The sequence below is a fragment of the Bombus fervidus genome, chromosome 2 (assembly GCF_041682495.2).
Source record: "Bombus fervidus isolate BK054 chromosome 2, iyBomFerv1, whole genome shotgun sequence".
NCBI classification, from domain to species: domain Eukaryota; kingdom Metazoa; phylum Arthropoda; class Insecta; order Hymenoptera; family Apidae; genus Bombus; species Bombus fervidus.
The window spans coordinates 21361054-21389018 of NC_091518.1; the positions used below are offsets into that span (position 1 = coordinate 21361054).

The 27965-nt window shown below is 37.6% G+C and overlaps 1 protein-coding gene and 1 long non-coding RNA gene across 2 annotated transcripts in view; both read right to left on the reverse strand.

Moving 5' to 3' along the window:
- The window catches only part of LOC139997821 (dipeptidase 1), a 235545-nt gene that overhangs the window by 166718 nt on the left and 40862 nt on the right, over positions 1-27965 (reverse strand). The gene's annotated exons all lie outside the window — the stretch shown is intronic.
- On the reverse strand, positions 283-27918 carry LOC139997864 (uncharacterized). Its single transcript, XR_011803133.1, has 3 exons — positions 27358-27918; positions 691-1075; positions 283-620 (listed from the first exon to the last, which is right to left on the reverse strand). It is a non-coding gene; the product is annotated as an uncharacterized lncRNA (long non-coding RNA).

Below are 27965 nucleotides of genomic sequence, written 5' to 3' on the forward strand. Positions count from 1 at the left end.
AGAACGTTTCGCAGTAGTTTCCACGTCTTCGAGCTTTCTGTCTGCGGTTCTCCGCCTCTATGTTCGTCTTAATGCAACTACCAAGTCGCAGCAGCGTCACGCTCGCGCTATTATATTATTAACGACTTGTAACGCGCGATACGTTGCTAGAAACAACCAAGATCGTCGCGTTTGAAAGCGAGAGAAAGGTATCAGCATTAACGTTAGCAGAAACAAAGGAATATCGATATCATCGAAAATATATACTTTATGCTTTATACTTATCGTTTCAATGGCGTCACGACACGTTTCACGAAAAATTTGGTAAATTATTTCGGCAAGAAATATTCCATAAATATAAATCATCGTCGTAATATTTGCGAGCTTTTGTCGAGCCACATTTATACAAATAACAAACTAATTCGTTATTTGCTACGTTCTTCCGGTAGAAAAACGCGAAACCTTCTTGTTCGTTCGATCGTATTTGCTCTATTTATATTCTTAAAATTCCTTCCATATTTTTCGATAGTTACATACTTTACTTTCTTCTCGTTTTTCTCCGCTTCCTCTTCCTATACTCTGAAAACTTCTTTCACGTTTTCTAGCATTCGTATACTTCGTCTCTTCCGAGATCATCTTTCCTGAAAAAAGTACGAAACCTTTCCACGCAACGAATTATTTTTTTTTTTTTCTTAGTCTCTAAAAAACTACCTTCGCATTTTACGATACTGATATAACTCTCTTCGACGTTTTAACAAAAAATATGATACCACTTCACACAGAAAATTTCCTTTTCCTTCGGCATATTCTAAAAATATCTTTCATATACTCCTTTTATCTCTCGCATGCTCCTCTGTTCCTTGATCCTTTACCTACGATAATATTTCCTTTTAAAATAATATTTCCTCAGATAAAGCGCACAAACTAAAAAGACAATTTCGCACGTATCTCTCGTCCTCGAATTCTTCGTTGAAAATCCCATACACCGTCGTTCTCTTTTCCGGTACTTTCTTAACTCGCAGGATGGCTCAGATTTCTGCAGGAGTCGGGTATGCTCGCTGGATAATTGACGATATCAATTACACCGGATCCCGATCTAACCGAATCATATTTCCATTACGTATAATCCGAGCAATTTCCGGGAAAATTGATACGAAGAGCAAAGTTGCGACGAACGATGCGCGATTACAATATTTCAAGCTCGTTTAATGCGTAACCGATAATACGGCCGATTTGGTTACATTTTTGACGATAATTCCACGCCTCTAACACTCCCATATACGGATCCTATATTTATGGATCGCATTTAATACACACGGGAGGTTGGAATAACTCGATAATATTAATATCGTTACGTACGGTCGACGCGTACGCAAAGCCAAAGTACGTTTCTGCCGAGTAATTCGATACGCCATACGCGTTTACGATATCTACAGCCGTCGCATGACTTTCTTTCCAGGTTCGTCAAATTCTAGAGAGAATTCTACGGAGCGAGCTTGCCGTTTCTAATTTCACGAGCCAAGATAAGAAAGAACATGGGGATACGAAATTAATGCTGTAGAAGTCGCCGTCCTGCAAACTTTTTATCGAATTGTGACGTATCTGAGAGATACGGCAATTTAAAACTGGTGGTAATTTTTGTAAAGATCTTTCACGTTTAAAAGCATTTGATTTCATTAAGATATATAATTAGTAAACGAAACGTGTAAGAATATTTTTTCCCCGATAAGGTAAGTAAATATAGGTATAGAAAAGTAGAAGACGAACAATCGTGATACTATTTTATTGCGAGTAATTTTTTATATTGCAATTAATAAGATTGTAAACAAGTTTTAAGATTAAATGCCTGTGAAAAGGTTTATATAATTCACCTGCAAGTGACTTGAAGCTTGTCTGACCGCGCGAAATCTTATTCTACTTGTCAGCTGCGTATGCCTTAGCCTGTACATTTTTATCTTTATTTCTTTATTAAGGAACTGCGTAGAAACAATTTGCCATAACTAACCTTTTACATCTTCCTAATGAAGTTTGACGTTTATTTTATAACTCCCCTATAAAATATATATATATGTCGGAGTAGAGTTGTTTGAATTTTGATTATGGGCGTGTAAAGAATCTTCGCCTGGATTGTTCATTGTAGTTTCACAATCAAGATAACGTTTATTAACACAAATACAGAAGAAATAAGTTTGAACAATAACAATGGTAACTAAACGCTGATGGCAATGACCTTAGATTCGATATAGCGAATCCACGGTCCACGGGCTCACTTTTATTAAACTCAGAATAGAATTTCTATACTCAAAAGTATCGCTCACAATGACGCTCTTTATATTGCTCTCTAGACGATGTGTCACTCACCAAGGAGATCACAAGAATAACTGAGTAATGGAAACTTTCTTTTCCTTACGGTTGCGTTGGCTTTGTTTAACGTTGGCCTGGGATACCAACAAACTGTTACCGTTGCTAGGCAGACTCGCATAACTGCGACATTGCTCTTGCCCAGGGTTTGATTGTTAATACAACGTGTGTCTCACAATATTGATACTTTTCTGTTAGGTGAAACGTTCATCCCGTGACCGCGGCTACGCTCGGCGACCGGTTGTCGCCTCGAGCCTAAACTCATTGTCTCAAGTTTCGAATGACTGTGTCTGGGTTATTTCGTGAATGCTATTGAGGCTTTTCCAAGCAATTCCAACGGGTGACCCCGTTGTCCTTTCATCTCCGACATATATATTTAATAAAACCAAAAAAAAAAAAAAAAAAAGAGGGAGAAGGAGAGAAAAATTACCGCAAAAGATTATTAGGAATCGGCTCGATAGAGCCAAAAGTGTCGCTTAATTTTATTTGGATTCAGAGATGAAAAAGGAACGAAAACGAATAAATATTATTTTTTTATACCGTTTCTCGTTCGACGCGTAAAAGTAGGCAAACCGTTTTAATGATCGTTGCAATTTTGACGGTTCGTTGACGTTTTTAACGGCAATCCGTACACGTTCCGTTTTCGCGTCCAATTCATGGATCGCGTTCAATGGCATATCCTATCGACGAACTGGTCATTCTGACGAGATGCATAGCTGTATGCACTTAACGTACGTATGCAGAAACATCCTGATTAACACCCCAATTATGTACAGGCTCGCAACAGTTCACGCACCAGGAACGAGCCCCGACTAAATCGATGCTCGTGATTTCAGCAGAAACATTCCAGCCAATAAATTATACGGCACACGCTTCTTTTTCGATGCGTAGAACTTGCCGCGTTTTAATTTAAATATTTATAATAATAATTTAAATATTTTCTCGCAAAACGTCGGATTATTTGTACATGTAACAAAAATCTGTTGATTTCGAATAATTATTTATATGATTTTCGTTAATGCGACGGTCTTCCTACGTTCGTTGTCGAAAAAATTCACACGAATAAAATTGTTGAAAATTCGCAGGTAAACGTTCCATCGGTAGGTATATGTATGTCGGAGAAAAATAATCTTTTCCTCTTCGTTATTTTTCTTCTGCCTTTTCATTCCCTCTATTATCGTTACAAAAAGGGAAATATCTTCGATGCATTACGATTATAAAAAACGAAATATAATTTATTTTAGCATTGTGCAATAATCATCGAACCGAAGAGATTGTATCAGATAAGATTGATAAGATAGGTAAAACGATATCGCTCTATCGCTCTACATTTATGATGAAATGTAAATAATATTTTCATATATCGTTTCACAAAATTCTTTTTAAGTAAACCTCTATCTTTCGTCTGTTATTAAGCTGTTCTAACAGCAGACTTTCAAAATTCATTTTTTCTGATTTATAGTTTCTCTAAGAACCGTACGACTCGATGTCTGACGATACGCAAACCGTTTCTACTTACGCGTCAGCCATAGGAGAAACCAATAACTGTGTCTATCATTTTCTCAGATTTTATATCTTTTTTAAGAGTTCTAAGTATTCTATAAAATTGTGAATGAATTAATCGCAACAGTTACACAAGTAACACAGTTTGTCATCGACAAACACAAACACACACGCATACACACAGATATACATATTTCACAGAATTATCTGCCAATCGATCGCGAGCTACGTGATGTATTTGTTTCAGTAAAAACTCGGCATAATTCAACGGAAACTCCTATTCGTTCCATCTGACAATTTACCCAGTTTGTTGTCATTTTTCGCGATAATTCTATGCACGTTCAGCGACCACGTGACCGCGTTCGATACACTCGGGAACCTCGTTGTACGGCACCACATAATAACGTTACAATACATTGAACGTGATCGCAATCACGCGCAACTTGTGAGTAATTTAACATGCCATCGATGGACTGGCAGCAGCTGAACCGTCCGCGTACCGTTCGTGGTTGGAAAGTAGGCTAGAGGAAAGAATGCAGCTCTGATTGGTTTATAGAGTAATAGGACCACCGTCTGTGATACAATTTAAAAACTAGGACACACGTATCTTCGCTAATAAATGAAATGGTCAAATTTACATTTGTCAATCGAAGGAAATTGAACGAAGGACGAATGGGCATTCGATGGAAGAGATATTCCAACGAGTTTGTACATTAAAATATTCGTTTTGTCAAATTCAGTGACGATTGGAAAATACATATATGTATGTCGGATTAACGTTATGATTAAGAGTAGGGGCGTGTAACGAATCTTCACTGGAATTGGTCATCGTTGTTATACAAACGAGGTAATGTTGATTAACGCAAGTGTGAGTATTACAGAATCGACAAGTAACCGCGGTGATTAGACGCTAATGACAATGGTCTTAGGTTCGATAACGAGTCCGCGGTCAACGGGATAACGAATATGTTTTCTTCCAAAGTCTAAGTTGGACTCGTGGTTACAAACGTGAAGTATCCGCTGGCGAGATCGCACGAGAATGTACCTCTCCGTCACGGTGATGCTGCAGAGGAAAACTATGATGGGGTGTGTCTCAGGGCACGAGATCATCGGATTCGTCGAGGACAACCCTCGTTCAGAAAGTGAGGGAAATGGACGTTGCTGTTAATTGTTTAATTTCTATGTCGGTGGTTAGAAAAGGATGCTAGCCGCCCTTGAGAGAAAGTTGCTAGCGGGAAGCGTCGTTCGTGAGGAAAGCAGATCTCCCGTATCTTCCCGTAGTAGGTGATAGATTTACGGATTGTTAGGACAAAGACTGTTTGTCCATTTGAAGGACCTTAGTTAACTAAATCCTAAGATTTATAGAGGGTCCTCAGGCTAGCTGAACATATACTGTGAATGATGCATCGACATCTGACGATCATCTTGCCCGAAGAATAGGGTCTGTGTGTGGCGAGCCACGGGGCAGAAACCATTAGAATGTTTACTGTCTAATGGTGCTACAATTATTCTTTTAAGGAGAGCTATACAATTATTCTATACTTCTATTAGGTAAAAACGTTCATCCCGTGATCGCGGCGACGTTCGACGACTGGTTGTCGCCTCGAGCCCAAGCTCATTATCGCAAATCTCGTACAATTATAATCGGGTTAACTTATAGAGATTAAAATATTGGGAATTTTCTAAAGAGTTCCAAAGGAAAGACCCGGTGTCCTTTCATCTCCGACATGTAAATACACAAGTTCTGTTTTGTGTGTTTTCTTATTTTTCATACGCCGTTTTACGAAAGTAAAGTAAACATATCTTTCGGACTAAATGTTTTCACACGTAAAAGTATCTTAATATTTTTGTATAGAGAGTACATAGTACAGAAACGAAACGTGGAATCTGATTAAAAGACACTTTGTTGGAAAATAAGCGTACCTATATAGGAATATCTTTTTGTAACTATTGAAATATGTATAATTTTGTGTGCTGGACTAGATTGGCCGAGTAGTGCTGTGTGTGCGCGGCGTCTCGAAAAACAGACGAATGTAACTGTTCCGTTGGCAGTTCGGTATAGAAGATGGCGAGACAAAGAAAGTGCTGAGACACGTGCAAATGTATATCGACGAAGATCCTGGAAATCGTTTATGAAATAAATCTAAAACTATTTTAATATGAATTCTAAGTGTAACCTTAGTGTTCCTTTACTTTTATTTCGGCAATTAAAATCCACAATTCTCAACAATATCCACATTTATGCATTCGCGTAAGACAAGTAAACGTTTTCCATCGAGATTATACGACGTTATACCGTTCATATCGACCTGAAATTAGTGCAAAGCCTGTGCAAAGGATCGCGCCTTTGATACTAAGCGGTTCGACAAGTTTTATTAAAGACCCCGGTTCGTAGACGATCATCTCGTTCTTACCACCCACGATTCCCTTTTATTCGAACAGCCAGCTGGGGATCCGATGAGTGATCAAAGGTTTCGTTGATGGCTGCTAAAAGGAAACCCGAACCCTACAAGATCGATCTCCGCTTCTTTCTTCGTCAAAAACTCTGCATACGACCTCTAGTTCAGATTGGTCGCTGTTTCGTTCGAGGAAACGTTTCCTTCCTCGATTCCACGACGAGAGCTTTCCTGCAGTTTATATTTCCGTATATACAGGATGAAGCTTCGAGATTGAGAGCAGCTTTGCTGATCGCATTCGTTCAAGAGAAACATGTTCCGTTTGTAGGAGATGGTCTTGATCTTTGGAGCGTACTTTCTAAGATAAACTGTGAACGATAATGATTATTACAAGATTTCCTTAGAATTTTAAAATATTATTGCATGTTACTCGACGCTGGTCTTTCGACTTTTGACCTTTCGACTAATTACACTTAAACAATGTGACAAAAACAAATAAGTATACGTAATCGTGTTTTTGTCTCGAGAAAAAAGCACTTGCGTGTTTTTAGCGATCGAAAGAACAACAAATTGGATACCAGTGAGAAACCGAGAATTTTGGTAGTTGTGGTGTTAACGGTAAAATAACGAATTCTAATTATAGATATCTGTGCTGTAGGCTATTGACGTATCTCGAACTCTCGTGATTTGAAAATGTCCGTGAATATAATATGTAGCGATCTAACGCTGTCAATGCAATTCACAGCAGTTCGTTTAGTTTCCATACACGTATGATACGCGAAACCGATCATATTGTCCGACTAGAAGAGCAATATACTCCACGATGGGAGCTATATAGAAACCTAGTTCAGTGTCTAGTTACGAGTTTAATTTTAGTTCGTATTCATATGATCGTACAAAACTGTTATTTTATCCTATTGAGTAGGTTTCTTTCATTCGTGTATTTCTGTCTAATCAACAGTGCAGTGGTTCATCAACGTACTGCAACGCGTATCGCAGAACTTTTTTTTTTTTATGAATACATCGTACGCGTTATACGAAAGTTCTTGAAATTTCAGTAGCGTTGTAACGAAACACGACTACCGTGATTATGTCGATAAAGTTTGAAATCAATCGGAAAATGTATATAGAAGTTACAAGATACTCGATGCAAACATACACCTCTGGCGGTAAATTGCTATGCAGTATAAATATTTATCTCAAGCATACAATTAACGCTAAAGATGGTCTCATTAAATATTACAACTTCGTAATATAGCGAATGAGAGGCTGTTCAAATATTTTATGCTTCCGACAAATATATTTGCAACTTATATATACATTTTCAGATCCGTTCGAAATTTTACCAATACAGCATGTAATAACGATAGTCGTCGTGTCTCGTTACGATGCCAGTGAAATTTCAAAATGTTTCGTATAGTATATACATGTTTGCAGAAGTGTCGGAATACTTTCGTAGACACAAGGTTTTACTTTAAAACGGTTGACTTTACGCTCTCTGTTGATTAAGCACTTTTTGCTTCGCCAACTAAACATCTACCGCAAGCTACCGAAGTTGTGGATGCTTATTTTTTAACACCTGCTAGCTATCCTACGTATGCTACACGTAACATAACGCCGGTTTCGTTATACTTTAGATAGCACGGCCTTTCTCGTTTCTCGGACTAGCGACTCGTAAAGCCACGGACGTCGTGCAATTTAGAATCAACTGTAACGAACGCGTGTGTTCCGATGGGACGTAATTAAACGAGCGAGCATCTGACGTCTGTTTTATACGAAGCGTTAACCGTGATAACTTGCAGGTAAAGAATTTTTCATTAGCCGAAGCGGCATACTTCTGTAGCTCGTTGAAATCTTAGGGCTCACCGAACACGGAGAAAAAAAAAAGAGTATGGTAAATATTCAGCGAACCGTTACCTTTGCACGCCTCGTAAAGAAGCTCGCTAACTATTTAATTTCATTCTTTCGCGAGCTTGTTAAATTTTCATACGCGACGTCACGTACAGCAGGCTTCAGCGGCGTGCATAAACGAGTTTCATAAAGGAACGGGCCCTGAGAAATTACGAAACATTATGCAGTCTCTTTTGGCCATCCTCCGCGAAACTCTGTGTATCAGCTTCTTCTTCTTCTTCCCTTTTCCACTCAGCCCTTCCACTCTTCTATATGTATTCTACCGGATAGGCGTGTGTTCCCCCGAAATGGTTTTTTCCAGCTCAAACGGAATACGCTAGGACCGAAAATTTTCTATAGAAATGGGAAGAGACGCGATGCTTACGTCAAGGTAAATGGACTGTTACGTCGTGATTCTCGAATAAGAATTTGCGCAGGTGAAAAAGTGATACGGAGTTGTATCGTGCTACTCGAGTTTCCAGCTGTTTTCACGATGTAGTATTTTATATGCTGAATTTTATGTAGATTTTTAATTTAATCTCGATCTAGTGTCTCGTGGCTAAGTTTCGTAAACGTATTTAGTTTTCTCAGAAATTATGATATGGTACGTTTGACGTTAAATATTAGAGTACCGTTGATATCGTTGATACGAGAAGAAGAAGAATTACATTACTCGATACACTGCACTTAAGGATAATTCGTGAAACCTTTGAAGACATTTGAAAATAATTAAAAGCTGTACTTTACGTGAAACATATATCGGTGTATGATTTTAACGATGATATTTACGAAGAAACATATTCACCTTTTTTTATTCCACCTCTTATTAATCCATCGGATGCAAAAATGTTTATTTGAGAGTCCTAAACGAAGATTTGTGTAAATTTCACAGAACCCAGAAAATTGCAGTGTTCGATCGAGCGTTAAAAGTTAAATCGAAAGAGTATATAATACATTCAAAACAGTTCAGAAACGTACTTCGACCATGAATTTATTAAAAACCAATTAAACACCACGGAATTACATAGAAATTTTAATTCGTTAAAACTGATCGTTCGATATTCTTCAAACGCTACATACTTCTCTTCTTCCGAATGTAATTTACCGACCAAATTACCACGTTCGTTATTGCTTCGGAGATTTTTCTCGCGTAGTCGAACATCGTAATAGCGTTAATTACACTTAGCCTGGTAATCAATCTCTGGATAGGCGTGCGGTAAACGAAAAGTCTGCGAATCGCGCCCTTTATTCGTCGCTTAATCGCGTACGATATACGAGAACATGGTTGAAAAATTTCTCGTCGCCACTGTTCGAATAAAAGCCGAAGAAAGCACTCGAATATTATGCTACTGCATCACGTTCCATTGAACATTCTCGTTTTCAAGTTTCTGATCGCAGTCGTTGACGAAGCCATTGCGACCGCGAGACTTCTGTCGATAGTCTTTTGAGACGAAACATTTGTCCCCGCGGTTTACTCGTACAACTCTATGGCTCGTACAGTGTCTCGTTCTCTTCTCAACTCAATTTTCTTTTATCCTGTAGACGACATCGTCGATCGCATGCATAATAACCGCCAATTTGAAGCGAGAAGGTTCTTGAATTTTTTAGAGTTTCATCTTTATTGGTAGAACTTCATCAAGTTTAATTTTAAATTTGCATTGCATTAATTTTGCATAACTATATCGTTATTTGATTATTCAAATATTCTACTCTTCAGGTATTCCCATCTCTAATTATTCGGGTATTTTAACATTTAATTGATCAAGTATCGCATATGCTACATCGTTTCGTGCCGTGTTGAATAGTTACATCGCACTAACAGGAACATTTATATAATTTCCAGAAAAAAAGATGTTAAAGTACGAGATTTGAGAGTTGTTCGTTTTATTTAACTATCGAATAGTTAGATCGTAAGAAGAAAATTTTATAACATACAAATTCTGAACGTTGATGACAAGATTCGGTTGCTTAAAAGGATAATCACGCAGTTAGCGAATTAATTATTGCCGATGGATCTGTTTGGATGTCGATGGATGTATTTAGGTGGTTGTTTCCTATTGTAGATGAAAATCAGCAAACTTAAGAAGAGAGTAATTATTGAAAATTTAAAGAATTCTCGCACTTTCTATCGGTGATATAACGAATTTATTATAAAATGGTAAAAGGCGGAAGGTTGTGACACAAGTTACTAAGTGATAGGTATCAAATTATAGTCGTCGAGTTACGGATAAGAGTCATAAAAGTATTAAAAGAAAATTGTCGTATTGAATGCGTAATAAACTAATAGATAGCGAAATTACGAATTTTGGAATAATGGGTATTCAGGGTTGTGCGGATTAATCTTCGTGGTAAGATTCGTGTTTATAGCTTCATGAAGTATACGCGCAGCTGGCTGATGGTCCTCGTTAATCCATCGTATACGACTCCTTCGAGTTTGTATTACAATGGTTAATAGACATTTGGAATGGAACATCAGGGACGAGATATTTCCAAGTACGAAGGGAACATAAACGAGCAATTTCGTATGAGAGACAATGCTGCGAATAATTATTAAACCGAATACACGTGTCTTCTTGAACTATGAACGTAACAAATTTTAGACAATTTAAAAAATAATCAGAGTTCTATCGCATAATAATTTATCAGCTATGATAATATAGGAATTCTTTTTAGTTATCCTATATAATAAGTTTATTGATCGATAGATTTACTTACAGTGGATTAGACAGGAAACGACGGTTACTTAACGTGAACTAAATACGGTAATGTGCTAGAACTAAATAGTTAATTCACAACTCACAACTAATAGTTTACAACTCGTAACAACTCGGTAATTCAACTCCTCGCAACTCGACTTTTCACCACTCGACCGTCAACTCACAACTCGACTCTCAACTCACGCTACTCGATTCCTCACATCTCGACTCTCGACTCGTGACTCTTCTACTCGACTGCTCCCTACTCGACTCCCCGATAAAACCGCCAGGCCCTTCTTGGCCTATCGGCACTTAGGCCTTCCCGCATGTTGTTTATGATTCGCCAGATATTTCTTGGGCCATTTATCCACGATACTACGATAATATTAATAAACTGACATAAATCGTATTTATATACGTTATAGAGCGATCTTACTTTTCCACGAAACGGATATTTTTTAGCGTTACTTTGGCAAAACTATTATTATTATCGCACAAAAAGCGTTTATTAATGCAATTATTTTATAACTCATGGAACTTCACCGAAATTATTAATTAAATTGAGACGCAAGAATGTCGATACCAAGACGCAAGAATACGCAAAACTTCAACGTTGAAAACATTTCGTTTCTCCGGCTTTCCGGTCTGACTTCGATATCAAACGCTCTAACGCCAAGAATTAAATTAAAAAATGTATCTTTGAAGAATCAAGAAATAAAAATGGTAAAACTTTCGGAAGGGAACGTTCGTTGAAACGCGTGTGACTCGCGCTACCTATCTCGTTGAAATCCTGTGAAAAATTGCAGCACGGCTATCGCGCGGATATTCCAAGGGGAAAACACAAACTCTCGCTATCGGCGATGTTAATAGCATGAATCTCGGGGCTTAACTGGATGTTTTCCAAAGGAGGCACGTAGCCTTTTTGTTTTGCTCGTAATTATGCGCATCAAGGGAAAGGGCGGTAGCAATAAGCCCGGAGGAATTCCTTTTAGCCGAGCGAACAAACGGAATACAGAAAACTGGGACGCTTGTGCCGCGTTCAAATATTCATTTTTCTCTGGTGCCGCGCGGTCAAGACCGACTTCTATTCTCTAAAAATAATTTATATTCTGGCGGAAGTACGTCTCCCGTTATACATTTAACGAACCGAAAATTATTCTCGTGATTTTATTTAAAATGGCAAGAGGATAAGAAAATAAGAAAGAGAGAGAGAGAAGAAAAAATGGTATCGCGTGTATCCGTCCTCAAAGGATCACTTATACGATCTCCTTTCAGCTTTTTATCCAATGTGGAATATGCTTCTCTCTTTGTTCGGCAGGATAAGAAATTGGGACAAAGGAAGCTGGACAATGTAACTCATTTGTAAAGGTGGTTGATGATAGGAAAGATTACAAATTACGTTCGTAATCACATTTAGATCGTTATACTGAAAAAATATAGATTGAAAGGGAAAGTGAAATTCTTCGTTTAATTGAATTTATTATATTTAAAAGATGCAAACTCAGTGGTTTTTCGAGGTAAAAGTACGAAGATCGAAAATATATCAAGAATATCGGTAGATAGTATTTTTGTTAAGCTAAAATAGTTTAAATAAAATAGCTAAAATAATTATTGGACATTTTAGCAGATAAGATTTCAATGGATTTTTCAGCTATCAAAATATGGTCAGAATTGAACGTTTCCCCTCGACGAAACAATTTAAATCGATATAGAAAATACAAATAGTCGTTTGAAAACAAATACTACTTCCACAATACGATGTAACAAATACGAAATGAAGATCAAACACGAAAACAGTGCAACGAATTGAACGAACATAGAACGACATTTATGGAACAACAAATTGCCGTTTGACCAATTAGTTTCGGTTGTATCGAATTGGAAATCGAAAATCGTAGAAAAAAACACGACGAGCAATTTAAAAATTCTTTACGAGAAAACATCTCAGGCTAAGAGCTGTTAAAAATGATTCCAGCATCGACTGATTGCAATTAACTATGAATTATAAATAGCAACGATTAATAGGTTCCATTAGTAGATTCCATCTGGGATCACAGGATCGGAAAGGATTAACGCTAGAACTACCGATAGTTAACACGAAGCTATTTCTACCAAAACCAGTGAAAATGATTGGTCTTTAAAATATACGTAATAATAGAATATCTTTATATTTATCGATTTATTACTTTCTTACAGAAGAAATTCAATGTTATGTAGTACATTTTTGGTATTATTAATCCATCTGGGATCCCTAAACGAGCATTGACACATTTATTATATCGTAGAACAAGTCATTTTGGCTGGTATGGCATTTCTACTGTTAGCATCTAACGCTCTAGCGATCGATCTGGAATTTTCCTGATAACTGATATCATCGTATCGAATGAATAAAATAATAATAATAAATAAAATAATAATAAAATTTTAAAAACGCGTGGCAAGCTGTACAAAACGAGGAAACTGGTTAATTGGGGTTTGAATTAACACATTGCAGGACGTTTTTACACTTTGACAAGTATCGGTCATTTTGTCTGATATCGGTATAAGTAGCCTTGATACAAAATTATTTTCAGTTTGAATACATAAAAAATAAAATAAAATTCGTTATATTATTCTTTTAATTAGCGTTGCGAAAGTCATTACATCATTGCGGAAATTTAAAAATAAAATTGTAAAACCATTCAATTTAACTTGTGTGGTAGTTCTAGTGTTAACAGTATAGAAAATTGATATCGATAATCAGTGAAAAATTCTATTTCGAACGGTGGAAAGACGAGCGCGGGAAGGAGCATTTCCGTTTAAACAAACATTGGAAACCGATGCCTTCCCTTATCGCGCTTGTCGCAAGGGCGGATGTATCATTTCTCATGCGACCGTTATTATTGCGACTGAATAAAGGCCGTTAGCAACTCGGGGCCGCGTGTCGGCCATTAATAACTTTGCAGGACGAATAACCGGACGTTGAAAGTGGTCGCGCCCCGGAAGTGGTACTCGCGTCCGCCCCATTCGCCGTTCGTGTCGCGGGGAAAAAAGCCTCGCATTGTTGCGTGGTTTAATTAATCGTCCTCGATTATCAAACCAGCGTCATAATGCTTCCGTCGGTCTATAAATGAAATTTTTCGCGATCTCACGGTGTTCTTTTCTTTTCTCATGATTTTATCGTTCTTTTTACCCAGAGATTGAAATCGTATTAAAATTAGATTATATGGACTTTTCGTTACGTTAGAATTGAATTTGAAAATGGAAGGGAGTATTTTATATTTAATATAGATTTTAATGCTGATTTGAGAAAGGATACTTGGTAATAATAATAATAGGAATAGCTATAGCGGTTGTATTAGCACGTTGTAATTTCTGTTCGTTACAATATCGCGAAACGATTTATTCTTTAGTCATTTTGGTAACGAACGACACGAAGCTGGATATTCGAAAGGAAGTTTTTGCGTTTGTCCTAGCCAGGAAAATTTCTGGCTTTCTATTTTAAGGCTTTTATAGAATTATCGATCGCGAATTACGTTGTCGTTCCATGTAATGTATATTCGATTCTACTCGATAGAGTCGCTATATTGTACTGAACGATTTTCTTTTGAAACGGTTGTATTTATGCAGAAAAACAATAAATATAAAATTACACGAACAGCCGCTGACTTACCAGTGTACAAACGTGAAAGCGTGCACGCATGTTTTCGTGAAAATGTAAAGTTAGTCTGTTGCGTTAGAAGCCCGTATCACAAACCTGCCGCGCGAAGCCCTTAAAAAACCATGTTTATTCAAGTTCACGCAATTTTCACAGTTTTCCCGTACTCGGTACCTAGATCTGGATACTCGAAACGTTAATGTACACGTGGTCATCGCGCTAACGTCCTTCTGTCCCACTGAAAATGGATGTTTTTTCGCAGCGACTGTAAAATATACGTTCGGCTGTCACGTTTCGTCCATAAATTTACGTCGGACGGTACCGTCAAATTGTTACGGCAGCGTGGATCGATGACATTTTCGTCGTGTGTCCACGGATGAAACAGAGGCAGCGAAAAATTTTGTAAAATACATGGAGCGTGTTATAGACTCGGTACGAAACGCGTTACAAGCGTCTGTCCGCCGAAATAATGTCGGTTTAAGCCACGGATTTGCTGCTCCGACTGCTCTGTTATTTAAATACTAAAAAATTCCCTTGCGTTCCCCCGCCAGGCCATAAAATCGACTGTTTTATATCGAATCGTTAAAACCAGTTCCGACGTAGTCCGATTATTTATCCCGAATTAAATGAACGATCGCCCTGCCGGCTGTTTTCACGCTGCAACTCGGGCAACTGTGTTTCGCCGACAGATTGTCCCGCGCCGATTTAAATCTCGGAAATACTTCGACGTTACACGGTCTCGTGATAATTCTTTCGAATATATTTATATTCGTCCTGGAACCTATCAAACGGCTATTTGTGCGCGTTTCTATCTACGATCGTAGCGACAGCTGAGGATGTTAACGCTTTAACCGTAATGCTAATGCTAGTGTCATGTAAAAAAAATAAAAAGGAGATAAAGAAATAAGAAGAGAGAATTTATTTCTTAGCACTTGGTTTACAATTCATTTCTGAACTCCAGACCCGACTTCTCAAGACTGAAGCTCTTACTGATTCTTTTTCTTCGTCATCTCTTAATATCCCCACCATCCACGCGTTAGGCGTTCTCGAACATTTGGCAAAAGGACCGTTGGGATATCGAGGGTTCATTAGGCACCTCGCTCCGGCGACATACATTGTCTCCGAGTGCCGCCACATCTTTATTTCCGTTATCAACCCATCGGCTCCGAAGCGCGGCCTGGTCCCCGATACGGACTGAGATGTGGTTGATGTTACAGATGCCTGGCTTTTGGGTGACGTTACACTAGAGCTACCGAACACGTCGAAACGACAGGTTTCACTTTCCTCCTTTTTTCTTTTTCTCTAAGTTGTACGAATGCGCATCTGAACGTGAGTGCGAACGTGTATGTAATTGGTACGAGTATGTAGATACCATTGGCGAAGTTAATGTTAACTTTCATTAAGAAATATTTGATTTTCACTGTGCGACGTTAATTATAATTATTTATATGTAATTTAACATTTAGATACTCGTTAGAGGCTGGTCGTTCTAATATCAAAGAAATCCCGTATAATACTTGTTGAGGTTGATCGATAGAAATAGATTTGAAATAAGTAAAGGTAAGATAAGTACAGGTGTAGTGTATGCTGATCCTGATCCTCACTCTTTCAGCGTTACAATAGGAGTATGATAGGAAGCACGTTCATATATTTATGAGAAAAGACATTACCAAAAAGTTAACCTTGGTTTGTAGCTTTAGCTGAAGGCTACAAGAAACAGCAATAGAAATCTGCTTGTAGCTCTTTTGTTTCTAGACCTTGTAACCCAAAAGAAGATTTATATTCAAGAGCACGATAATATGGACCTCTCCTTGTTTTCAATTTTTTTCACTAAATTCTATTCTCTTCGTAACAGAGGTCTCCAGGTCACGGATATACAAAAGAAAAGGTGTAGAGTTTTTCTTGAAGTAATTACTTCAACAATACTAATAATCCATAGCGATGATACTGAGGTGGATAACGCGTACGTTTGTTTGATAAAGGAACGAGTGGATGAATTTGTAATAGAAAAATATATTGAAATAAATATAAGTATAGAGATAGTGTATGCCGATTCAGATCGTCGCTCTCTCAATGCTACAATACCAAAAGAAGAACAATAGTCTCATAGTGAGCACGTTCATACCATTCATAGCAACGAAGCTACCACAAAAAGTTAACCTTCTTGCGTAACTGTAGCGGAAGATCACAAGAAACGGTATTAACGATCTACTTATAGTTCTCTTGTTTCTAGACCTTGTAACCCAAAACAACGTTAATATTTAATATACACAATAATATGCATCACTCCCTGGTTTGGATTTTTCCTACGGCCATGGGCCATTACGATGCTAATAATAATAAGCAATACTATAATAATAATAATTAATAAAATACTAATAATAATCCAGGAATAACACTCACTCTTTTTTATATATCCTAAACCCTCAAATGCGTAACACTGCCATTTGGCAACATCCCTACTAGACCTCTTTCAGTACCAATACAGAGTCATTTTAGAATTGATGTAACAGATTGTGGAACCGTAACCGGAATCGATATCGGTGAAAACCTTTTTTCACCTATGGCAGTTATGACGTTTCGTAACTGTTTCAGTCAGGACTTTTATATAATGGTTATTAACAGCTATTTTCAGGGTTTTTATAGCCTATGGTCACAACGACTGATAACAGAGAAGAGAAGTTGCTGCAGTGAGGGACAGCATCGGTGTAATGGTTTGGCGCGCAGAAAGCATCGGCGTCTAATTACGGAAGTTAAGCTACCTTGAACAAAGTTAGCGTTTAGAATTGCCGAACATCTAGCGAGTCTGTCGACGTTGGTGAGTTTAATTACAACCATTCGGGATAATGACTACAGTGCTCGATGCAGATTCATTGCAGAAAAAGGAGAACAGATATATTTCTTTTTAATAATGCGATTCATTGCAGAGAAAGGAAAAGGGTGTTGAGAATTGTGGATTTTAATCGCCGAAATAAATATATAAGAACAGTTAGATTACATTCAGAATTCATATTAAAGTAGTTGTAGATTTATGTAATAAACGATTTCCAGGATCTTCGTCGATACCCATTTGCACGCGTCTCATCATCTTCCTTACCACACTGCCAAGGAAACAGTTACATTCGTCTGTTTTTCGAGACGCCGCGCACACACATACTTCCACACACTCATATTCACATAAGTGTGTCACTATTACGCGGTCAATCTAGTCTGGCACGCAAAATTATACATATCTCGATAAAGAGATACATTTCTTTTTAATAATACAATTTAAGAATAATTTGGCAAGTTTGAAAATTTTCATCATATCTATGAAAGGTGTAATTTTCTAATTATTATTCAGAATCTTCTTTGAAGGACCAAAGGTTTACATGCCGAGAACGTTGTCAGGTCGCGCAATCGTTGCAGCGTATCGATGCCAATCTACTCGTTCTATTCTCTTTAAGTTACTCTGAAAATGTCAGACTGAATACGTGCGAATTCCTCGAAGAATCGACGTGAAATCGATCGATGTCATATTTTATCCGAAAAGTGTGGACAAAAATGGGAAAAGTCGGAGTGGCTGAAGCTTTTGTACACTCGTACCAAGCTCGAAGGATTAATTCTCTCGGTAGAGCTGACATTGATCAATGGCGGGATATTCTCTCTTTATAAGTCGAGTTTCTTAAAAGTCGTCACCCAAGGGATCCATTCGGTGAATAGTAACCCTGTTCGAAGCGATTCGCCGATAAAGAGTAAATGGACACGTACGTGATAATATTCGCTTATGACATTTATAAAATTTGTACGCGAGAAGATATCACTTGCAAAAATAAACAAAACCTTCGACAAACGATAACCCATAATTCAGAAAGAATATCCAGTATTGAACCAAGAGGTTTTAGGTCCTGCAAAGTTCTATAAATGCAAATGGTATTTCTTAAAAATTTCTTTAAAACGTAAGGCGACAGTTTGGATTTAAAATAGAAATCACTACATCTGCAGACATCCAGAGACATCTAAAAACACTGAATTAATTTAAGAAACCAAATATTCTACTTCCGATAAGTAGGAGAAATTTGAAGAGAAGAAGAGCTTATAGATTTCGTTCGTACTCTCGTTGCAACGTAGCTACGAAGCATTATCGCGCGGAATAAGAATAAAGCAGGTACCCTCTGTGCATCGAAGCGATGAAAAATATCCAACACACAGCCGGAAAATCGGAGATATTTTCTTCTGTCGATATTATAATTAGTATCTCAGAGCAAGTTGAACTTTGAACTAAAGAGAGAGACGCTTAAAGGTCGATGGTGACGCGATCACCGAGAAAACAATTCCAAGTTTGATCGGAAGAACTCTTAGCATGGAAATTAGCACAGCATTCATTCGCCTTTCGTCACCATTGATTTTCCGCATAGAAACGGTAACGAAAATACCGGAAAAGATATTTCTGCCGTTTGGGTGGCTCCTGAGACGTGTCGCCATTAAATGACAGCTCTTCCCCAATTAGTTCAACCTAAATAATCTGTCAGCTAAGTGAAGTGTGATTCAGAATGGAGAAAATAGAATATTGTAACGAACTGTCGCACTAAGCGAGAGCCACTAATCCCATGGCGAAATTGTAGTTTATATTTGCGTAAAAGTCGAGCGTACTATACGAAAAGTGCAAAAAAGTTGATCGCTAGCCAGATACGATAGCGTAGAATAGATCGTATCGAAATCGATTTTACGTTCTACGTGTGATGTACCACATGTGAGGCTCGGTCATTTTTGATACCAGAGATTCTATTTTATTCAAAAGCGAGGTAACACCTTTATTTAGTTTAACGTCGCAGGAAGATGAAATTGAAAAAGTATTTTGAAGAATACAATCCTTCAAATACTGTTACCAGTAGATTCCTTGAATCAACATATGCTGGACAAATAAACCTGTTTATTTTAAATCTGGGTTGTTACAATACAATCGATACTTTATAAAATCCCTTACTTTCTAACTATTAAAATACACCGATTGATTATACAACGAATGATAACACGATGGATTCTATCGATAAACTAAAAATATCGTAATAAAATGGACGTTAAAATATCACAGTTCGTCTGTTTTGCGAGTGTACCTTCGAAGAATGATTGCTTTTTACTGCAAAAAGTTAAACGAATTAAATTAACATTACTTTTGTGTCATCCGCAAAAAATGCTAATTTCGCTTCTAAGTCTGAAACAGCATTTCCTTAAATACGTAGACATAAATATTTGAATATATATATATGCTAGAACAGATATTACAACAATGTTCCAGACCAGATTACGTATCTGCCTCCTATACTCATGATAGTTAACTCGAACAAGCTACATAATCATGAAACAAATCATAAGACCAAGGTTAATAATCCTTTTTCTATGCTCGGCACAAGCGTTCTAAATAGACCAACTAATACACTCTCCTCGACTCAGCCTCTCCAAAATACATCGCGTTCAGAATATTACGAACGAACCGATGAAATAGCGTGGGAGCCATCGAGTTCCAAGTTCGAGCGTAACAAATTGGATCCGGGGACGCGTGAGATATTCTGGCGCGAATTTACTGACTCGAAAGCGATTATTAGTCGCGTGCTACACTATCTGCTCGCGAGTCGAATTTATCGACCCATATCTAAGATCGCCGTCATTTCGACCGAGGGTTTATGACACTTTCGACACCTGCTACCTCTCTCCATCCTTCGCCATCAAAAGACAGAGAAACCGTCGGAGAAGCCATCGACTGTAGATAGAAGACAGTGGAGGAAGGAGGAATGGCGAGCCTCAGGCTGGAACTTCAATCGTTAAACTTTATGGCATATCTTGCGTATTTACGAGCCGAAGGTTTCTTCATCGTCGTCGCCGCCGTGACAATCTTCCTGTAGGAAGCCGTCGGGGCGACGTAAAATCCTGGCCCGGTCTGCGGCAATGCAGGTGACGCACCGCGACTGCAGAAACGTTGAAAGAACAACGGAAGAAAAAGAGAGAGAGAGAGAGAGAGAAAGGAGAGAAAATACTGGATTTTGCAACGCAGCCAGAACCAACGAGAGAAGGTCGCAACACCTTAGGTTTCGGGCAAATTATTTATTTAACGGCCCTTCGACTCCACTGGATGGCATTGAACGATGACACGTTGGCAAACTTGTACGATATAAGAGGAGCTCGTGGATGGTTGGTGAATGTTTATTTTAGGGGCACCTGTTATGGGTCGTTTGGAACCTATCTTGGGAATAAGCGATGGTTGATGAGGCCCATTTCGGTGGATAAGTGAGAACGATTTCGGGAGGTCAGTTTTATGGCTACCTCGAAGTGTATTGAATTTTGACGTTTATGAGAGTTTGTTCGAAGATACGGAGAGGATCGTCTGATTTATATGAATTTAGTTTCGTACGTGGATTCCTGTGTTTTCATTGGATTTCATATGTGAATTTGCAAACGGTTGACGAGCGAATTTTTGGATATTTTTTTATGGCTATTAGAATAATCGCTTATTTTGTTTCACTTAACTAACTAACTTTTGTTTCTAAATATATTTCGATATTTTATATAGTTTTATATTTGTACACATCCTTATATATTTCTGCGCTCTATTCTTATAATTTGATTGTACAATATAATGAAAACATTGGTATCTCGGAATTTTTCCATTTTTTCCCCTTTGTATTTTTATAACTTGGACCGATAAGAAAACTACAGAATATAAAAACTAATTTTGCCTATAGAATCTTAATTCGAAACGTTCTCATTTACAGCAACGATTGTTGCGTTTAAAGAATACCCGTCGTATTAAGTCAGAAGGAAAGTAAAATTTTAACGAAGACAATACCGAGCTGTACATTATACCGATAATTAAGATTGTAATTCCATGTCTTGATAACGTAATACCTTAATACTGTAGGAAGCGAATTTTCAAGGCTTTAAGCTAACAATTCGAAGTCAGATGGACGTGACTGAAGGAAAAATCGATTCCGATATCGAAGGTGGGAAATTTATGCGAGCATTGCCGTGATTCGTAGAAGCCCAGGATATTGTGGAATAATTATTTCGTTACAGTCGTGGCAACGACTAATGCGATCGAGTGATTCATTAGAATTCCAAGACTGCTAAGGAGATTTATTACCATTACACTACCGTTGGTAATTACGCCAGGCGATCTTTCTTAATCCGATTACGCATGCTTTCCGAATAGATAAGCTCTTAAAATTAACATTTAATTGCGTTAATATTAACATTTCTTACAGATCCAATGATCCACGTACGAAAACTTAAGAACCAGAGCTCTTCTATAGATCATAGATATATATATTATCTTGTTTCGTTTATAAGATGGAATATCCTTCAATTTTGAAATTTTCCATTCATTCTCCAGTTGAGACATTTTTCGTTCGAAAAGGAATATCATTTAGGCGGTTTAATTATTCATTAGGATCTTTATACAACTCGTAGACAGCCGAATATTTCTTATTTTTTAAGTTTTAAGTAACTCTTAATAATCGTTACACAAATTGAGCTATTGATATCACACACGCTGTACGTGTATGAGAACGTTACGAACACCAATATTCTCTTTTAATTTTCTCGCAGGAATATGTTTTTACTTCGAAGCTTTGATCATGGTATCCTTAAAATTGAAAGCATGTACCAGACAAACTGCTCGACTGTACTATTTGTAATTCTACGTTCGTGTTATATTTTCCATATAAAAATAGTTTCGTACGATGTAGAAAAGCTAATGAAATGTGCGGTTTAAAAAAAAGTTTCAATATCGATATATTCTTATTTTAATCGAGCCATGTATTTTTATTATCGCCAATTTATTATACATTTCAAAACAGGTAAGCGTTTGGGCAATAATTTGTCGGTGTTTGCACGTTTGATCGATAATACCTTTGTGAATATGAGGTGGGTGGTTAAGGTGTAGGCTTATTTAACACGTTCGTCACCATGTCGCACATATCTATGCGACGGGTATACTTCCGTGGGGGCCTCGTTCTTGTTCGAGTTAATTAAATATTATATATAGGATATACAACATAATAATATTAAAAACACGTTGTACCATACTTTTTATTAATTTATATTCTGGATAATATATTACGTTATTCTATATCGCATGGTATTCGTTAAAACATTCCAAACACATTTGGGGTGATTTTAGGCACTTCGAACGATAGTTATAGACTCCGTCATCGCTACTCTCCTCACTTTCAAATATATTTTCACGCTGTTTACCGAACATTTTGAGGATGAAAAAATCACTGACTCACAAGTATGAGGATGAAAAAATACGTCTCACAAGTATGCTTCTCGACTAAACGAAAGATCCGAGATATCTGCCATGAAATCCCTCGGAATACTCTAACTGGAAAGCTTATCGCTTTCTCCATTTCAGAAATAAATAATCTTTTCTTTACAATGAATCGAAGGCGATAAACGATGAATTCCTGCTTGTCGCTCTATTTACATTCTGCGTACCGGCGGTCGGATTTGAGTTCCGCAGGAAACAGCCGAATTACGCTGGACGATGAACGTGTTAATAAAGTAACGAGTAGATGAATTTGTAATAGTCAGATGTATTAAAGTGGTCATCATTTCTAAGAAAACTCTACATCTGGTCTTTTAGTTTTCTCAAGCACCGAAGTCATCGACAGCGTATAGACAAAAGACTGCATCGAAGGCAAACCATAAACGGTAGATAGGCGACGTTGGCTTCAGGGTTTTTAGTCATAGGGTAAGCTACTAGGCTACTAGCGTGCGAATCTGGATCAGCTCAATTATATTCCGATTTTTATTTACACTTCAGTATTTAAAATATATATTTTCTACCTTACAATTTATCATTCACATACATCTAACCTCAACAAGATGTATTAAAATAAGTACAGGTACAAGTACACAAACTTTACCGGTTTAATCGTCGTTCGCTCAATGCTACTATAGCAATCAAAGAAAGGATACTAATCTCATAGGGAGCACGTTCGTACATTTATATTCTCTAGCTGATTATATAACTCTAGCTGAAGATTACAAGAAACGGCAATAACAAACTAGTCCTTGTAACCGAAAACACTGTTAGTGTTCCAAGGTACAACATTATGGATCTCTCAGTTTTCAACTTTTTCTACGTTCATGAGCCGCTACAAATGGATATTTTTTATAAACGCGTAATTAAAACCGACGATTATTCTGAAAAAATGCCTGCGTAGCACAACCGGGCTGAAGAATTTCAACAAGTATCGCATCTACGTTTGCTCGTAGAAAATATTTAATTCATTTGGAAGAGCGTGTATGCACTCTGTTTGTAGCGGAAAGGTTATCAATTACGATCGTAAACGTTTTTCACAAGCTCGTGTTTTTTTTACATTTTTGTCTAAAATGTAAAAAGATTCATTCGCGTCATAAAACAGTGACTGAAATTTCAGAAGCTTGACAGTGTTAGATTGCGGTCTTTCGTTTCGAAACGACGAAGAATCGGTCCTCTTGTCCGATTACTCTCGTATGCGGACACTCGAGATTGAAATGAAAAACGTCAGCGATAAATCGTTGCACTGTGTCGAGCCGTGATCGATTATCGTAACAGAAGACGATTAATTGTCCCGGAAATTGATGCTATTCGAGCCTGCTATTACAATACAGTTCCTGTCTATTCATCTTCCTCGTCAAAATTTATGAATAATTAGTACGTTAATTCGTTTAACACGATTTTCAGTATTTTCCGAATATTCATATTGCAAACGTGTGGATGAAAGGTATCGATTTATTTAACCGAATCAGATCTTTTATGATCCATTTCGTTCTCATCCAGTTTCTCAGACCGCGCTCGTATCCCGTGTCAATTTTATCATTTGTTAAACGAAACGATGTTTCTGCTAAAACGAAGATAGTTTGTTTCGAGTAATATGAACGAAAATGTTCCTCTCTTTTTAACGAGGAAATGTAAAAAAGTCATAAATTGCGTATGCTGTTAGTACCTAATCTTATTACGGTCCATCGAATCTTACTTCTATGCAAAACGATTTTTAATATTTTGAGGAAGACTTTGGTACGAATGATTTCGTACTTTCTTCAACTTGGAGAATCTTTTAATGAAAAGGATATACAAACGTGTGAAAAATATGTCGAAGAACGCAACACAGTTAATTCAAGCGTATCGGCTAGATAAGAAATAGAAATCAAAAGTTCATACGCTTGACGATTCCCAAATTGTTCAAACCAGAATAGAATTATCTCAGAGTAACAGAATACAGATTATCCAAATTATTACACCATCCAAGACGTTCCAATGTTCAAATAATTGTAATGTTCCAATTCCCACAATAATTATATTATTCAAAATTAATCAAACATTACCAATTACTAGAAAACAAAGGGATTCGGGATCCTTTCGTGGTTTCACGTTGAAACATTTCCGATAGAAACGCGTATTCGTACGATGGAACCTCGGGAGACGCTAATATCGTTGCGTGTTTGTACGATTAATGTACGCAACGTTTGCATAGTTACAACAAATTTACACAGGTTGACGCTATGTTTGCTCTGCGACCCGACCGATTAATAGTATTTGCATGTAATAATCTCCGAAAATGTGTTCGCTGGAGTTAAAATATTTAGTTGCAGCACGGAGCCTCAGTCGCATCTCGTGCTAACAAAGAGCGGTGTAGTACGAATTTTTTGACGCGTCGCTGTTAGAAATATGCGCACGACGTAACAGCGTGGCGGAGGGAAAAAAAATGTCTACGTCGAATATTACGAATTCCCACGTAGAATGGTCGCGGTGTATGTAATTCGCGATCCAACAGGGAATTCCCGGAACGTCGGTTAATCGGAAGTTCGCGCAGCCGAGAATTCATTTTACAATTTCAACCCTGCACGTAAGCCGGATGCGTAACGATGCTTATCGCGCCGTGAATTTCGCGTGGGCGCTTTTTAGCCCCGTGACCAGCCCCGATACAACTCCCCTGGTGATCTTCCGGTTCGCGAATGCTTATCTGAATCGCCACCGTTCTCGCTGTTTTCATACCCTGACATCGGCTGGTTGCTGTATCTCGTGGATCCTCGACGAAAGCTATTTTTCCGTGAGGTATCATTAGCCACACGCGATCGTTGAATTTACAGAATACTTTGGAGACCGTGTATTATTCGCTTGTTTGTTTATTTATTCGTTTCAAGTTGTATCTACTTCTTTGCAATATTGTGTTATTTTTGTTGTATATCCTACTTATATAAGAAATATACGCACGTGTATAATACCGATAATATGATGGCAGCGTAGGAGAATGTGAAATAATACACGTGGATGATGAGCGATAGAAAACTGAGCGAACGTTCCTGCTAATTATCTATAAAAGTTACGAAGGACATCAAATTATGGAACGATGAAGGATATTGAATTATATTTTAAATTAAGACGAATATAAATATAATGGCATGTACAGATAAAAGTCTAAATAAATAAATATTTAATACATAAATAAGAGCCGCAAGAAATGAAAGCTCCCTTAGAATTATTAAACGTACTCTATGAGTAGGAGAATATGCGCGATTTAAGTAGACAGTGCCGTAACTGGTCAGGCACTTGGCTTTAATAGACGCGCGTTATACACGTCTCTCTTTATTTATCTGTTCAGAACGTTTCTTTGTCGACCTATCAAAATGTAAATCATATTCTAACACACACAGCGTCATATATTCTTCCCAAATTAATCAACCAATACACAAGATGAATATACGTATGATAAAAGGGAGAAGAGAAGCGAAGAACGATGCTAATGCTATTTAACATTGCTGAATTCTACATTAAAATCTAAAATGTCATACAAAAATTCCAATATGGAGTATAATCAACAAATTACAACTGTTCTATTCGTAACAATACATTTGAAAGCTCATCGCTTTTGCACAGACCATTAAAGTTCCGACCAACAAGATGTGCCGTATCGAGGAACAAAACGATCCTACCGATATGAAAAATAAAAGAATATCTTTATCCGATCGATTTCCTATAAACCGGTGGCATCATCGCATAGAGAGAAAGAAAGAGAGACGCGCCAGTAAAATAATAACGAAAGAGAAACGGCTAGTCTCGCTCGTGCGAGTCTCGTAACAAGACGAGATAAAATAAGACGCGTTGCAGGTGTAAGTGTGTACGGGATAATTATTATCTCGATGGGAATAGCTCGCGTGTACGTTCGTTTTTAGTGGTGCAATTTCGTGGAGGGAGTTTGCCTGATACTACGCTCGACGGTCATATTCCCTTGATGACCTTTACTTTCACAAACGCCCGTCTAAATTACGTCCACAGTGGCGTGGCATGGCAGCGCGCGGCCATTCGTTTCTTTTCCTAAACAGTAAGTTAATATTTCAGGCGAAACGCGCGCTTGGTATTCGCCACGGTGTAATTACGTTCCTCTTTTTGTTCATGACCTTCCGCGGTTCACGGTGTTCCGACGTAAAGTACGGTAGACCGTAAGTTTGTGATTTTTTCAGTTTATGCGAGAAGATACTGTTATCTACGATTTGCATGACTAATCGAACACTAAGGTATCCAAAGAGTTTTTTAGGAACTTCCTGTACGAGTAAATTAGATCCTTCGATCTCCTAATTGTACATGTTTTTCGGAATATGTAACGCGTGATTTTAGGCATCGTCGAGCAGTTACGACAACTAGTTCTCTCAGTTCGAAGCGCAAACTTTGTCGTTTGATCTATCGTGCACAATTTTCATCCTCTCAAAAGATATATTTTTGCATCGAAGATCGTCGATTGGAAAAAGGAAGAAACAATTTATTTAACTATAATTATTTAATATTTCTAGAGGAGTGTTACGGTATTAATTTAAGCAATTAAGTTGAAATTCAATCGTCTCAAACGAAGCGAATAAATCCATAAAATATTACTACCTTCGTTTCTTTTCCCATTATGTGCAAGCTGCTTCTCTCAAATATATATTTGCACACTTTGAAGTTACTTCAGCAACGACTGACGCATATTGGCGATACGATTTCCTCGCACGTCGTTTAAAGTACGTACGTAACGCGTATCGTATCTCGAGTGTACTTACAAATATTTTGCAAATAATTTTCCAACAACTATCAAATATTTATACAGGCGCGGCAAGCGACCTTTTTAATTTCACACGATATTCGTTTAGCTTTTATTTCGTACGCATTTTCGTCTAAAAGTTGGTTCTTCGACATTTAGATGTAATTCCACGGTTGAGGAATAATTTTCACATTTAAAACTCATTTGTTCGCACAACGCGTTTGCTGTCGAAACTGTTTCATCGTTAAAGGGCGAACCATATATAATCCACTTAATTTTAAGCTATCGTATACGCCATTCGGGTGTAACCAATATCGTTCCGGTTATAAATTACGCGGTTCTTCGTGCTCGTTAGCAAACAATTTACACGTTGTAACCAAGCGGCGATTTGTTTCGAACTGACTCGTTAAATAGATACATACATGCACATATTCGGCTGATTAATTCTACCGCGGTCGAGTGCAGT